This window comes from Somniosus microcephalus, chromosome 8, assembly GCF_052327205.1.
Source record: "Somniosus microcephalus isolate GS21.2 chromosome 8, FLI_Smic_1.0, whole genome shotgun sequence".
Lineage (NCBI taxonomy): Eukaryota > Metazoa > Chordata > Chondrichthyes > Squaliformes > Somniosidae > Somniosus > Somniosus microcephalus.
The window spans coordinates 248,805,641-248,819,794 of record NC_140994.1 but is presented as its reverse complement, the minus strand read 5'-3'; positions in this window follow the sequence as shown (position 1 = coordinate 248,819,794).

Below are 14,154 nucleotides of genomic sequence, written 5' to 3'. Positions count from 1 at the left end.
GGGCTTCCTTCTGCCACACACTCACATCATTTGGGGCCTTTGTGACACACCCCACAGCTCTCCACCTTGCAGCTCTGAGCAACGTGCCGCTCTGAACACTCTGGGCAACTCAGCACCCATCTGGCTGCCATTTAAGCACCAAAAAGACCCTAAAACCTGAAAAAACCCCACCACTAACTTTTTACAAACTCACTCCAACTCCCTGCAGCAATCAAGCACCCAGCAGCACCTGCTAACTCCTAGCCCCTCCCACCTAGAGAGTGCTACCCACTAAGTCACAGCTGACTACAATACTGCATTACTACAATATTACAACGGCAAGAAGATTGTCAGAGAAGAGAGTAGAACATTAAAAGATGCAAACTGGAATTGAAAGTCAGGATGAGCACAAGAAAGTAAATATTCTGAGTGGTTACTTCCTCCAAGTATTGACAAGGGAAGAATTGAACAACATGCCCTCTTCAAGTCATTCAGGATTTTGATATAAACAAGTTGGAAGTTCTAGAAAAACTGAAACAAATAAATAAATCCTCAGGGATAGATGTATTTATCCCAGAGTGTGGAAAGAGATTCCAAGAGGAGATTTGGTCGAGGTGTTTAAAATCATGAAGGCTTTAGATAGAGTAAGTAAAGAGAAACTGTTTCCAGTGGCTGAAGGGTTGGAAAGGAAAGGACACAGATGTAAGGGAATTGGCAAAAAAAAAAAGAGGCAACATGAGGAAAAATTATTTTATGCAACGAGTGGTTGGGATTTGGAATGCGCTGCCTGATAGGGCGGTGGATACAGATTCAAAAGCAGCCTTCAAAAGGGAATAAGGTAAATACTTGAAGGAGAGAAAATTGCAGGGATATGAGGAATGAGTGAGGGAGTGGGACTATCTGGATTGGTCTTTGTAAGCGCTGGCGCTGAATCAATGGGCCGAATGGCCTCCTTCTGTGCTGTACTATTCCATTCTAACTGGTCACTGGTAGTAAATAGTACAGAGATGGTTAATCAAAAATATTGCTTTAAATTAAACTGTGGGAGCAGGACAAGGGGACGCAGGTTCAAACTAGCAAACAGTAAGTTTAGAACTGATAGAACTGATATCCAGCAGCGTGGATACGAAATTGGTTAAGAGACAGAAAGCAGAGAGTAGTGGGGAATGGATCTTTTTCAGACTGGAGGAAGGTATACAGTGGTGTTTGCTCAGGGACAAAATTGGGATCACTGCTCTATTTGAAATATATTAATGACCGGGAATTGGGTTTACAGGGCTTAATTTCAAAGTTGCAGATGACACAATACTCAGAAATATGAGAAGGATAGTAACAGACTTCAGGAGGATATAGGCAGACTGGTGAAATGGGCAGTGAGGTGGATTTAGGCAGACTGGTGAAATGGGCAGTGAGGTGGATTTAGGCAGACTGGTCAAATGGGCAGTGAGGTGGATTTAGGCAGACTGGTGAAATGGGCAGTGAGGAGGATATAGGCAGACTGGTGAAATGGGCAGTGAGGTAGATATAGGCAGACTGGTGAAATGGGCAGTGAGGATATAGGCAGACTGGTGAAGTGGACAGTGAGGAGGATATAGGCAGACTGGTGAAATGGGCAGTGAGGTAGAGATAGGCAGACTGGTGAAATGGGCAGTGAGGATATAGGCAGACTGGTGAAATGGGCAGTGAGGTAGATATAGGCAGACTGGTGAAATGGGCAGTGAGGATATAGGCAGACTGGTGAAATGGGCAGTGAGGTAGATATAGGCAGACTGGTGAAATGGGCAGTGAGGATATAGGCAGACTGGTGAAATGGGCAGTGAGGTAGAGATAGGCAGACTGGTGAAATGGGCAGTGAGGATATGGGCAGACTGGTGAAATGGGCAGTGAGGAGGATATAGGCAGACTGGTGAAATGGGCAGTGAGGTAGAGATAGGCAGACTGGTGAAATGGGCAGTGAGGATATGGGCAGACTGGTGAAATGGGCAGTGAGGTAGAGATAGGCAGTCTGGTGAAATGGGCAGTGAGGATATAGGCAGACTGGTGAAATGGGCAGTGAGGTAGATATAGGCAGACTGGTGAAACGGGCAGTGAGGATATAGGCAGACTGGTGAAATGGGCAGTGAGGTAGATATAGGCAGACTGGTGAAATGGGCAGTGAGGCGGATATAGGCAGACTGGTGAAATGGGCAGTGAGGAGGATATAGGCAGACTGGTGAAATGGGCAGTAAGGAGGATATAGGCAGACTGGTGAAATGGGCAGTGAGGTCAAGATAGGCAGACTGGTGAAATGGGCAGTGAGGTGGATATAGGCAGACTGGTGAAATGGACACTGAGGTGGATATAGGCAGACTGGTGAAATGGACAGTGAGGAGGATAGAGGCAGATTGGTGAAATGGGCAGTCAGGAGGATATAGGCAGACTGTTGAAATGGGCAGTAAGGAGTATGTAGCCAGACTGGTGAAATGGGCAATATGGAGGATACAGGCAGACTGGTGAAATTGGCAGTGAGGTGGATATGGGCAGATTGGTGAAATGTGCTGTGAGGAGGCTATAGGCAGACTGGTGAAATGGACAGTGAGGAGGCTATAGGCAGACTGGTGAAATGGACAGTGAGGAGGATATAGGCAGACTGGTGAAATGGGCAGTGAGGAGGATATAGGCAGACTGGTGAAATGGACAGTGAGGAGGCTATAGGCAGACTGGTGAAATGGGCAGTGAGGTGGATACAGGCAGACTGGTGAAATGGACAGTGAGGAGGATATAGGCAGACTGGTGAAATGGGCAGTGAGGTGGATATAGGCAGACTGGTGAAATGGGCAGTGAGGTGGATATAGGCAGACTGGTGAAATGGGCAGTGATGTGGATATAGGCAGACTGGTGAAATGGGCAGTAATGTGGATATAGGCAGACTGATGAAATGGGCAGTGATGTGGATATAGGCAGACTGGTGAAATGGGCAGTGATGTGGATATAGGCAGAATGGTGAAATGGGCAGTGAGGTGGATATAGGCAGACTGGTGAAATGGGCAGTAATGTGGATATAGGCAGACTGGTGAAATGGGCAGTGATGTGGATATAGGCAGACTGGTGAAATGGGCAGTAATGTGGATATAGGCAGACTGGTGAAATGGGCAGTAATGTGGATATAGGCAGACTGGTGAAATGGGCAGTGATGTGGATATAGGCAGACTGGTGAAATGGGCAATGAGGTGGACATAGGCAGACTGGTGAAATGGGCAGTAATGTGGGTATTGGCAGACTGGTGAAATGGGCAGTGAGGTGGATATAGGCAGACTGGTGAAATGGGCAGTGAGGTGGATATAGGCAGACTGGTGAAATGGGCAGTAATGTGGGTATAGGCAGACTGGTGAAATGGGCAGTGAGGTGGATATAGGCAGACTGGTGAAATGGGCAGTGATGTGGATATAGGCAGACTGGTGAAATGGGCAGTGATGTGGATATAGGCAGACTGGTGAAATGGGCAGTGAGGTGGATATAGGCAGACTGGTGAAATGGGCAGTAAGGAGGATATAGGCAGACTGGTGAAATGGGCAATAAGGAGGATATGGGCTGACTGGTGAAATGGGCAGAGGTGGATATTGGCAGACTGGTGAAATGGGCAGTGAGGAGGATATGGGCAGACTGGTGAAATGGGCAGTGAGGAGGATATAGGCAGACTGGTGAAATGGGCAGTGAGGTGGATATAGGCAGACTGGCGAAATGGGCAGTGAGGAGGATATAGGCAGACTGGTGAAATGGGCAGTGAGGAGGATATAGGCAGACTGGTGAAATGGGCAGTGAGGAGGATATAGGCAGACTGGTGAAATGGGCAGTGAGGAGGATATAGGCAGACTGGTGAAATGGGCAGTGAGGTGGATATAGGCAGACTGGTGAAATGGGCAGTGAGGAGGATATAGGCAGACTGGTGAAATGGGCAGTGAGGTGGATATAGGCAGACTGGTGAAATGGGCAGTAAGGAGGATATAGGCAGACTGGTGAAATGGGCAATAAGGAGGATATGGGCTGACTGGTGAAATGGGCAGAGGTGGATATTGGCAGACTGGTGAAATGGGCAGTGAGGAGGATATGGGCAGACTGGTGAAATGGGCAGTGAGGAGGATATAGGCAGACTGGTGAAATGGGCAGTGAGGTGGATATAGGCAGACTGGTGAAATGGGCAGTGAGGAGGATATAGGCAGACTGGTGAAATGGGCAGTGAGGTGGATATAGGCAGACTGGCGAAATGGGCAGTGAGGAGGATATAGGCAGACTGGTGAAATGGGCAGTGAGGAGGATATAGGCAGACTGGTGAAATGGGCAGTGAGGAGGATATAGGCAGACTGGTGAAATGGGCAGTGAGGAGGATATAGGCAGACTGGTGAAATGGGCAGTGAGGTGGATATAGGCAGACTGGTGAAATGGGCAGTGAGGAGGATATAGGCAGACTGGTGAAATATAGAAATATAGAAACATAGAAACATAGAAGATAAGAGCAGGAGTAGGCCATTCGGCCCTTCGAGCCTGCTCCGCCATTCAATGAGATCATGGCTGATCATTCAAATTCAGTAGCCTGTCCCTTCCTTCTCCCCATATCCCTTGATCCCTTTAGCCTCAAGAAATATATCCAACTCTTTCTTGAATATATTTAATGAACTGGTCTCCACTGCCCTCTGTAGCAGAGAATTCCACAGGTTCACCACTCTCTGGGTGAAGAAATTCCTCCTCATTTCAGTCCTAAATGGCTTACCCCTTATCCTTGGACTATGACCCCTGGTTACGGACTCCCCGGCCATCAGAAACATCCTTTCTGCATCTAGTCTGTCCAGACCTGACAGAATTTTATAGGTTTCGATGAGATCCCCTCTCAATCTTCTAAACTCCAGTGAGTATAAGCCCAATCGACACAATCTCTCCTTGTACGTAATTCCTGCCATCCCAGGTATCAGCCTGGTGAATCTTCGCTGCACTCCCTCCATGGCAAGAACGTCCTTCCACAGGTAAGGTGACCAAAACTACACACAATACTCAAGGTGCGGTCTCACCAAGGCCCTATACAACTGCAGCAAGACATCCTTGTTCTTGTACTCGGACCCTCTTGCTACGAAGGCCAACATACCATTTGCCTTCTTAACCGCCTGCTGCACCAGCATGCTTTCCTTCAGGGACTGGTGCACAAGAACACCCGGGTCTCTTTGCACTTCCCCTTCTCTCAATCTATTGCCATTCAAATAATAATCTGCCTTCCTGTTTTTGCCACCAAAGTGGATAACCTCACATTTATCCACATTATAGTGCATTTGCCATGTTTCTGCCCAATCATCCAACCTGTCCAAATCATACTGGAGTTTCACGACATCCTCCTCACAGCTTACCCTCCCACCCAGCTTTGTGTCGTCTGCAAATTTGGAGATATTAAATCCAATTCCCTTGTCCAGATCATTAATATATATTGTGAACAGTTGGGGTCCTAGGACCGATCCTTCCGGTACCCCACTAGTCACTGCCTGTCACTCGGAAAACGACCCGTTTATTCCAACTCTTTGCTTTCGGTCCGCCAACCAGTTCTCTATCCAGGTCAATACCTTGACCCCAATCCCATGTGCATTAATTTTGCATGCTAATCTCTTATGTGGGACCTTATCGAAAGCCTTCTGAAAGTCCAAATACACCACATCCACTGGTTCTCCCTTATCTATTTTACCAGTTACATCCTCAAAAAATTCCAGTAGATTAGTCAAGCATGATTTACCTTTTGTCAATCCATGTTGACTTTGTCCAATCCTGTCACTGCTTTCCAAGTGCTCTGCTATTACATCTTTTATAATAGACTGTTGCATTTTCCCCACTACCGATGTCATGCTTACCGGTCTATAATTCCCCACTTTTTCTCTACCACCTTTTTTGAATAGTGGGGTAACATTAGCTACCCTCCAATCCATGGGTACTGTTCCAGAGTCTATCGAGTTCTGGAAGATGACTGTTAGATCCGTGGTTCAGTGGATAAATAATCACACGGATGCTGTTCATTAACAAATAACAGGTCTTTACTGGAGGAGGGTAATCTCTAGACTTGGGTACAGCTTATATACCGATGTGGTCACTGCCGGTACTACAGTATACAGGAGCTGTAAAAAGTAGTTCTGACTTAAAGGCACATACACTACAATTCCTCCCTTTTTTGATTAATAATACCCCCTTAATATTCAAATAACAATTACATTTTTACATGTACATTCAATAACAAAAGTCCATTTATAGATTCAGTCTTTGGGGCGGCTTCCTGACCCTTTTGGGATAGCGCCTTTCCAGAGGTTCTTGTTTTTGGTGCAGAGGCGATCCTGACCCCTTTTCATCGGGTTGTTCATCGGGTTCCACTGCTACTGGGTCTGAAGTAGATGCTACCGGTATGTCGGGTTCATCCCCAGGTACTCGAGATATGGGGTTGGCGCATTCCTGTGATGCTAAGATCTGAACGACGTGCTGTCTCACAATGTTCTCCCCGACATCCACGGTGTACATTAATGGCCCCTGCCTTGTACATATTGTTCTGGGTTGCCACTTCTCTGTTCGATAGTCCCGGGCCAAGACTGGTTGCCCTACATTGAAGCTCCTTGTCGGCTTCTCGTTGATGAGCTGGAATTGTTTGTCCTCAACATTTCTTCGCACATTTGGTCTGAGCAAGTCCAGACGAGATCTCAACCTTCGGTTAAAGAACATCATGGCCGGGGTCTGGTTGGTAACTGCATGTGTCGCGTTTCGGTAGGCTAATAAGAAATTGTCCAGCTTATGCTGTAGTGGAATTTCCTCATCGCACATGGCCTTTATCGCCTTCTTAATGGTTTGCACGAACCTCTCAGCCAATCCATTGGTGGCTTGATGATACAGTGCGGATGTGTAATGCCTTACCCCATTCCTTTTCATGAATTTATTGGAACTCGTCAGACACAAACTGTTGTCCATTATCAGAGCAGATCTGCTCTGGCAAACCGTTTCTGGCAAATATGATCCGTAGGACTGCAATCGTTTTCTCTGTAGTGGTTGAAGACATCTTTATCACCTCAGGCCACTTTGAATGAGCATCTAGTGCTATTAAGAAGATTGAGTCCATGAATGGACCAGCAAAATCAATGTGCACCCATTGCCATGGAGAGGAGGGCCACTCCCATGGGTGTAGAGGGGCATGTGGTGGTGCATTTTGGACCTTCTGGCATCCTAAGCAGCTCTTCCTTAGGTCTTCGATTTGTTGATCGATTCCCGGCCACCACACATAAGCCCTAGCAAGGCTTTTCATTTTTACTCCCCCCAGATGACCTTCATGTAGCTCTTTTAGCACTCTCTCCCTTAACTTGGGTGGAATCACCACTCTGGCTCCACACATCACTGTCCCCTGGCATACTGACAGCTGTTCTCTTCTGGATGAGAATGCTGGCAACAGTGAGTCGCCATGTGTTGGCCATCCCCTCACCGTCAATTCATATACCCGTGACAACGTCGGATCATTGCGGGCCTCCTTCTCTATATCCGTGTTTGTTACTGCCAATCGTTCAATTATCGACGAATAAAATATCTCGATAGGGTCCACTGCTAGTGCTTTCTCCACCGTAGGCAGTGGCAGGCGCGATAGCCCATCAGCGTTCCCATGCTGTTTCGTGCCTTTATATTCTATTTCATATTGATTCACCCCTAGAAACAGGGACCATCTTTGTAACCGCTGTGCAGACATTACTGGCACGCCCTTCTTAGGATTAAAGATGGAGACAAGTGGTTGGTGGTCAGTCAGCAAGGTGAACTTCTGCCCATGCAGATAGTGGTTGAAATTTTTTACTCCCCATACTAGGCTGAGGGCCTCCCTGTCAATCTGGGCGTAGTTGCACTCAGCTGAGGTTAGTGACCGAGACGCAAAGGCTACTGACCTCTCCAACCCATCTGGGAATTTGTGCGACAGCACCGCTCCAATGCCGTAAGGTGATGCATCACATGCCAAACGAATTGGTAGTGCTGGGTTCAAATGGGCCAACACCTCTTTTGATGTGATCAATTCTTTACACTTCTGGAAAGCTCGTCTACGTTCGTCATCCCACTTCCATGGTACCCCTGTTTGCAGTAGGGTGTTCAGCGGGTGTAATACCGTAGACAAATTTGGTAAGAATTTGTGGTAATAGTTTACCAGCCCGAGGAACGACTCCAGTTGTGACACATTTTCCGGTGCTGGAGCCTTGACTACTGTTTCAATCTTGTCAGGGGACTTATGTAACCCCTCTTCATCGATGACGTGGCTGCAATACGAGATCTGTTTCTGGAAAAACTCGCACTTGTGGCGATTAGCTCGTAGCCCATATTCTTTTAATCTGGCGAGCACCTTCTCCAAGTTAGCGAGGTGATCACCGTCATTTTCGCCCGTGACCAAGATGTCGTCCAAATAACACTGGGTCCCTGGAATCCCTTGCAGGACCTGATCCATTGCCCTTTGCCAGATAGCCGGAGCCGAGGCTACTCCAAACACTAGCCGGTTTTATTGATAGTGACCTTTGTGGGTGTTGATCGTAAGGTAATGTTTCGAAGCTTCTTCTACCTCCATTTGCTAGTACGCCTGGGCTAGATCAATTTTGGTGAAGCGTTTACCACCAGATAGCGAGGCAAAAATATCCTCAATTCGTGGAAGCGGATATTGCACCGTGTGAAGGACGGGGTTCACTGTCACCTTAAAATCCCCACAGATGCGGACCTTCTTTGGTTCCGAAGGCGTATTACTCAACGACCTCTTCATTACAGGAACGATGGGTGTAGCCCACTCGCTCCAGTCCACTTTGGACAGTACTCCTGAACGTTCCAACCCTTCCAGCTCTGCTTCAACCGCAGGTCTGATCGCAGGCACTGGTCTGGCCTTCAGAAATTTGGGCTTGCATTTTCCTCTATTTTAATTGTTGCTGTTATTCCTTTGAGTGTTCCTTGTCCCTCCTGGAACACTTCTTTTGCGTCAGTTAGCATTTTTGACAGTCGTCCAGGTGTGACGTCATCATCCTTTTTGGCCTCAACCTTCAGTGCCTGTATGGAATGTCAATCTAATTGTATCTTTCGGATCCATTCACGTCCTAGCAGTGGTGGTCCTCCATTTGGCAATACATATATATCCATTTTAGGTATTTCCTGACCTTTATATGTCACATTCACCCTTATTTTTCCTTTGGGGTAGACTTTTTGCCCCGTATACGTCTTCAAGACAATCTCTGTAGCTTTCAAGGGTGTATGTGAAAATAGCCGCTTGTAGTCTCTTTGATTTATAACTGTTAGAGCTGACCCTGTGTCCAATTCCATTTCCACTTGGACTCCGTCTATCTTGAGTGTAACCCAGATAGTCTGGTGATCCTCCATTTCAGTTACATTACGTAGTTTCAGACAACCCAGCTCCTTGCTTCCGGAGTCTGTGTCACTTTTTTGTTCATCTGAACCACTGTCCATCACCTGGTGTACCTTTTTGTACTTCTCCTGTGGAGATTTCTTACTGTTGGTTTTCTTCCCAGACCTGCAGACTCTTGCTATGTGTCCTGCTTTCCCACACTGTCTGCACACTTGGTCCTTGAACCAACAATCTTTCTGGTCATGTGTTGTTCTGCCACAGCGATAGCACTTCCCTGTTCCATAGGTCATTTCGTTGGTGCCATATTCTTGCGGTCTCCATTGTATCTCTGCAGTGCCCCTTGCGGCTGCTTCATGTGATACTGCCATACTGAAAGCTTTGTCCAGCGTAAGGTCCTTTTCTGATAGAAGCCGTTTCTGGGTTCCTTCACTTTGTAGCCCACACACAAACTTGTCCCTTAATGTGTCTGCTAGTCCCGCTCCAAGCTGGCAGTGTTTCGATAGCTTGCGCAGTTCCGTTAGGTACTCAGCATTGCTTTCGTCTTTGTGTTGGTTCCTTTTATGGAACTTAAATCGTCTGCTATCAGCAGCGGTGTGGGGTTTAAGTGGTCCTGTAGGATTTCTACTATGCTTTCAAAATTCTTGTTTACCGGCTTCTCTGGGGTTATTAGATTTCGCAGTAACCCATAAGTTTTTGCACCCATGGAATTTAACAGAACCCCTGCTTTATTAGCATCTGGCACTTCATTCACCCTGCAGTACACCTCAATACGTTCCACATATGTCGCCCAATCTTCGACTTCATTGTCGAACGTAGAGATACTGCCACTCTTCAGCATTCTTGGTTGTGCGTTAACTATCACCAATGGCACCTCCCGCGCTTCCCCTTCTTCTCCGCTGGCACAAAATGGCATCTCCCATGCTTCCCTTCCTTCCCGCGCTCGCCCGTCTTCTCCGCTGTGGCTTCGCAAAATGGTGTCTCCCACATTCTTCCTTCTTCTCCGTGGCTCAATGGCACCTCCCGCGCTCTCCCTGCTTCTCCGCAGCTCAATGGCGTCTCCCGCGCTCTCCCTGCTTCTCCGTGGCTCAATGGCGCATCCCCTTGCTTCGCCCCGTGGCCCCTGATCAGCCCGTGATCCCTGGCTGTGCTCTGCGTGTTCTTCTCTTGATATTTGTCGACGCCGCTCAGTCTAGAACTCGGCTGTTTCTTACCCTCTCTCTGCAGTATTTTTCCTCGACGCCGCTCGGTGATCAACCCCCGGCTGCGCCCTGCTCTCGTCACCCTCTTTCTTACCCCGTCGACGCTGCTCGGCTCTCTCTCTCTGCCGTCGGCCGGCTCCAGCCACCGCTGCTCGGGAAGGGTCTGCTCTGGACCTGTCGTCGGTCTCTTACTGCTCGTTGTGGCTGGGGAACCAAGCCCGGCTCTCCACAGCCTCCCCAGCAAAGTTGGATCTCTGCCTGACTGCTGGGCGGTTGCTCGCGGTCGACGCCATGTTCCTGGACTCGAACATTTTTTTTTATGTTGCAAGTAGATTCGAATGAACACTCGTCACCACTGTTAGATCCATGGTTCAGTGGATAAATAATCACATGGATGCTGTTCATTAACAAATAACAGGTCTTTACTGGAGGAGGGTAATCTCTAGACTGTGGTACAGAGGCATGCGCACAGCTTATATACCGGTGTGGTCACTGCCGGTACTACAGTATACAGGAGCTGTAAAAAGTAGTTCTGACTTAAAGGCACATACACTACAATGACCAGCAATGCATCTACTATCTCTAGGGCCACTTCCTTAAGTACCCTGGGATGTAGACCATTAGGCCCTGGGGATTTATCGGCCTTCAGTCCCATCAATTTTCCAAACACCATTTCCCTACAAATACTGATTTCTTTCATTTCCTCCCTCTCATTAGACCCTATGCTCTCTGGCATCTCTGGGAGGTTATTTGTGTCCTCCTTTGTGAAGACAGAAACAATGTATGTATTTAGTTGGTCTGCCATTTCCTTGTTTCACATTATAAATTCCCCTGATTCTGACTGTAAGGGACCTACGCTTGACTTCACCAATCTTTTTCTCTTCACATATCTATAAAAGGTTTTACAGTCAGTATTTATGTTCCCAGCTAGCTTACTCTCATATTCTATTTTCCCTTTCTTAATTAATCCCTTTGTCCTCCTTTGTTGAATCCTAAACTGATCCCATTCCTCAGGATTATTGCTTTTTCTAGCCAATTTATATGTCCTCTACTTGGATCTTATGCTATCCCTAATTTCCCTTGTTAGCCACGGTTGAGTCACCTTTTTTGTTATATTTCTATGCCAAACTGGGATGAACAAATTCTATAGCTCATCCATTCGGTCTTTGAATGTTTGCCATTGCCTATCCACCATCAAACATTTGAGTGCCATTCGCCAAGCAATTCTACCCAACTCGCTCCTCAGACCATCGTAGTGTGGAGGAGATAGGCAGACTGGTGAAATGGGCAGTGAGGAGGTTTTAGGCAGATTGGTGAAATGGGCAGTGAGGAGGATATAGGCAGACTGGTGAAATGGGCAGTGAGGAGGATATAGGCAGACTGGAGAAATGGGCAGTGAGGAGGATATTGGCAGACTGGTGAAATGGGCAATGAGGAGGATTTAGGCAGACTGGTGAAATGGGCATTGAGGTGGATATAGGCAGACTGGTGAAATGGGCATTGAGGTGGATATAGGCAGACTGGTGAAATGGGAAGTGAGGAGGATATAGGCAGACTGGTGAAATGGGCAGTGAGGAGGATATTGGCAGACTGGTGAAATGGGCAATGAGGAGGATTTAGGCAGACTGGTGAAATGGGCAGTGAGGTGGATATAGGCAGACTGGTGAAATGGGAAGTGAGGTGCATATAGGCAGACTGGTAAAATGGGCAGTGAAGAGGATATAGGCAGACTGGTGAAATTGGCAATGAGGAGGATATTGGCAGACTGGTGAAATGGGCAGTAAGTAGGATATAGGCAGACTGGTGAAATGGGCAGTGAGGAGGATACAGCCAGGCTGGTGAAATGGGCAGTGAGGAGGATATGGGCAGACTGGTGAAATGGGCAGTGAGGTGGATATAGGCAGACTGATGAAATGGGCAGTGAGGAGGATATCGGCAGACTGGTGAAATGGGCAGTGAGGAGGATATGGGCAGACTGGTGAAATGGGCAGTGAGGAGGATATAGGCAGACTGGTCAAATGGGCAGTGAAGAGGATATGGGCAGACAGGTGAAATGGGCAGTGAGGGGGATATGGGCAGACTGGTCAAATGGGCAGTGAGGAGGATATAGGCAGACTGGTGAAATGGGCAGTGAGGAGGATATGGGCAGACCAGTGAAATGGGCAGTGAGGGGGATATGGGCAGACTGGTCAAATGGGCAGTGAGGAGGATTTAGGCAGACTGGTGAAATGGGCAGTAAGTAGGATATAGGCAGACTGGTGAAACGAGCAGTGAGGATATAGTCAAACTGGTGAAATGGGCAGTGAGGATATAGGCAGACAGGTGAATTGGGCAGTGAGCAGAATATGGGCAGACTGGTGAAATGGGCAGTGAGGAGGATATAGGCAGAATGGTTAAATGGGCAATGAGGATGATATGGGCAGACTGGTGAAATGGGCAGTGAGGAGGATATTGGCAGACTGGTGAAATGGACAGTGAGGAGGATATGGGCAGACTGTTCAAATGGGCAGTGAGGAGGATATGGGCAGACTGGTGAAATGGGCAGTGAGGAGGATATAGGCAGACTGGTCAAATGGGCAGTGAGGAGGATATGGGCAGACTGGTGGAATGGGCAGTGAGGGGGATATGGGCAGACTGGTCAAATGGGCAGTGAGGAGGATATAGGCAGACTGGTGAAATGGGCAGTGAGGAGGATATGGGCAGACTGGTCAAATGGGCAGTGAGGAGGATATGGGCAGATTGGTGAAATGGACAGTGAGGAGGATATGGGCAGATTGGTGAAATGGGCAGTGAGCAGGATATAGGCAGACTGTTCAAATGGGCAGTGAGGAGGATATAGGCAGACTGGTGAAATGGGCAGTAAGTAGGATATAGGCAGACTGGTGAATTGGGCAGTGAGGATATAGGCAGACTGGTGAAATGGACAGTGAGGAGGATAGAGGCAGACTGTTGAAATGGACAGTGAGGAGGTTATAGGCAGACTGATGAAATGGGCAGTGAGGTGGATTTAGGCAGACTGGTGAAATGGGCAGTGAGGAGGATATGGGCAGACTGGTGAATTGGGCAGTGAGGACGATATGGGCAGACTGGTGAAATGGGCAGTGTGGTTGATATGGGCAGACTGGTGAAATGGGCAGTGAGTTGGATATAGGCAGACTGTTCAAATGGGCAGTGAGGAGGAGATGGGCAGACTACTGAAACGGGCAGCGAGGAGGATATGGGCAGACTGGTGAAATGGGCAGTAGGGAGGATATGGGCAGACTGGTGAAATGGGCAGTGAGCAGATTATAGGCAGACTGGTCGAATGGGCAATGAGGAGGCTATGGGCAGACTGGTCAAATGGGTAGTGAGGGGGATATGGGCAGACTCGTGAAATGGGCAGTGAGGAGGATATAGGCAGAGAGGTGAAATGGGCAGTGAGGAGGATATGGGCAGAATGGTGAAATGGACAGTGAGGATGATATGGGCAGACTGGTGACATGGGCCATAAGGAGGATATCGGCAGACTGGTGAAATGGGCAGTGAGAAGGATATGGGCAGACTGGTGAAATGGGCAGTGAGGAGGATATCGGCAGACTGGTTAAATGGGCAGCGAGCAGGATATAAGCAGACTGTTCA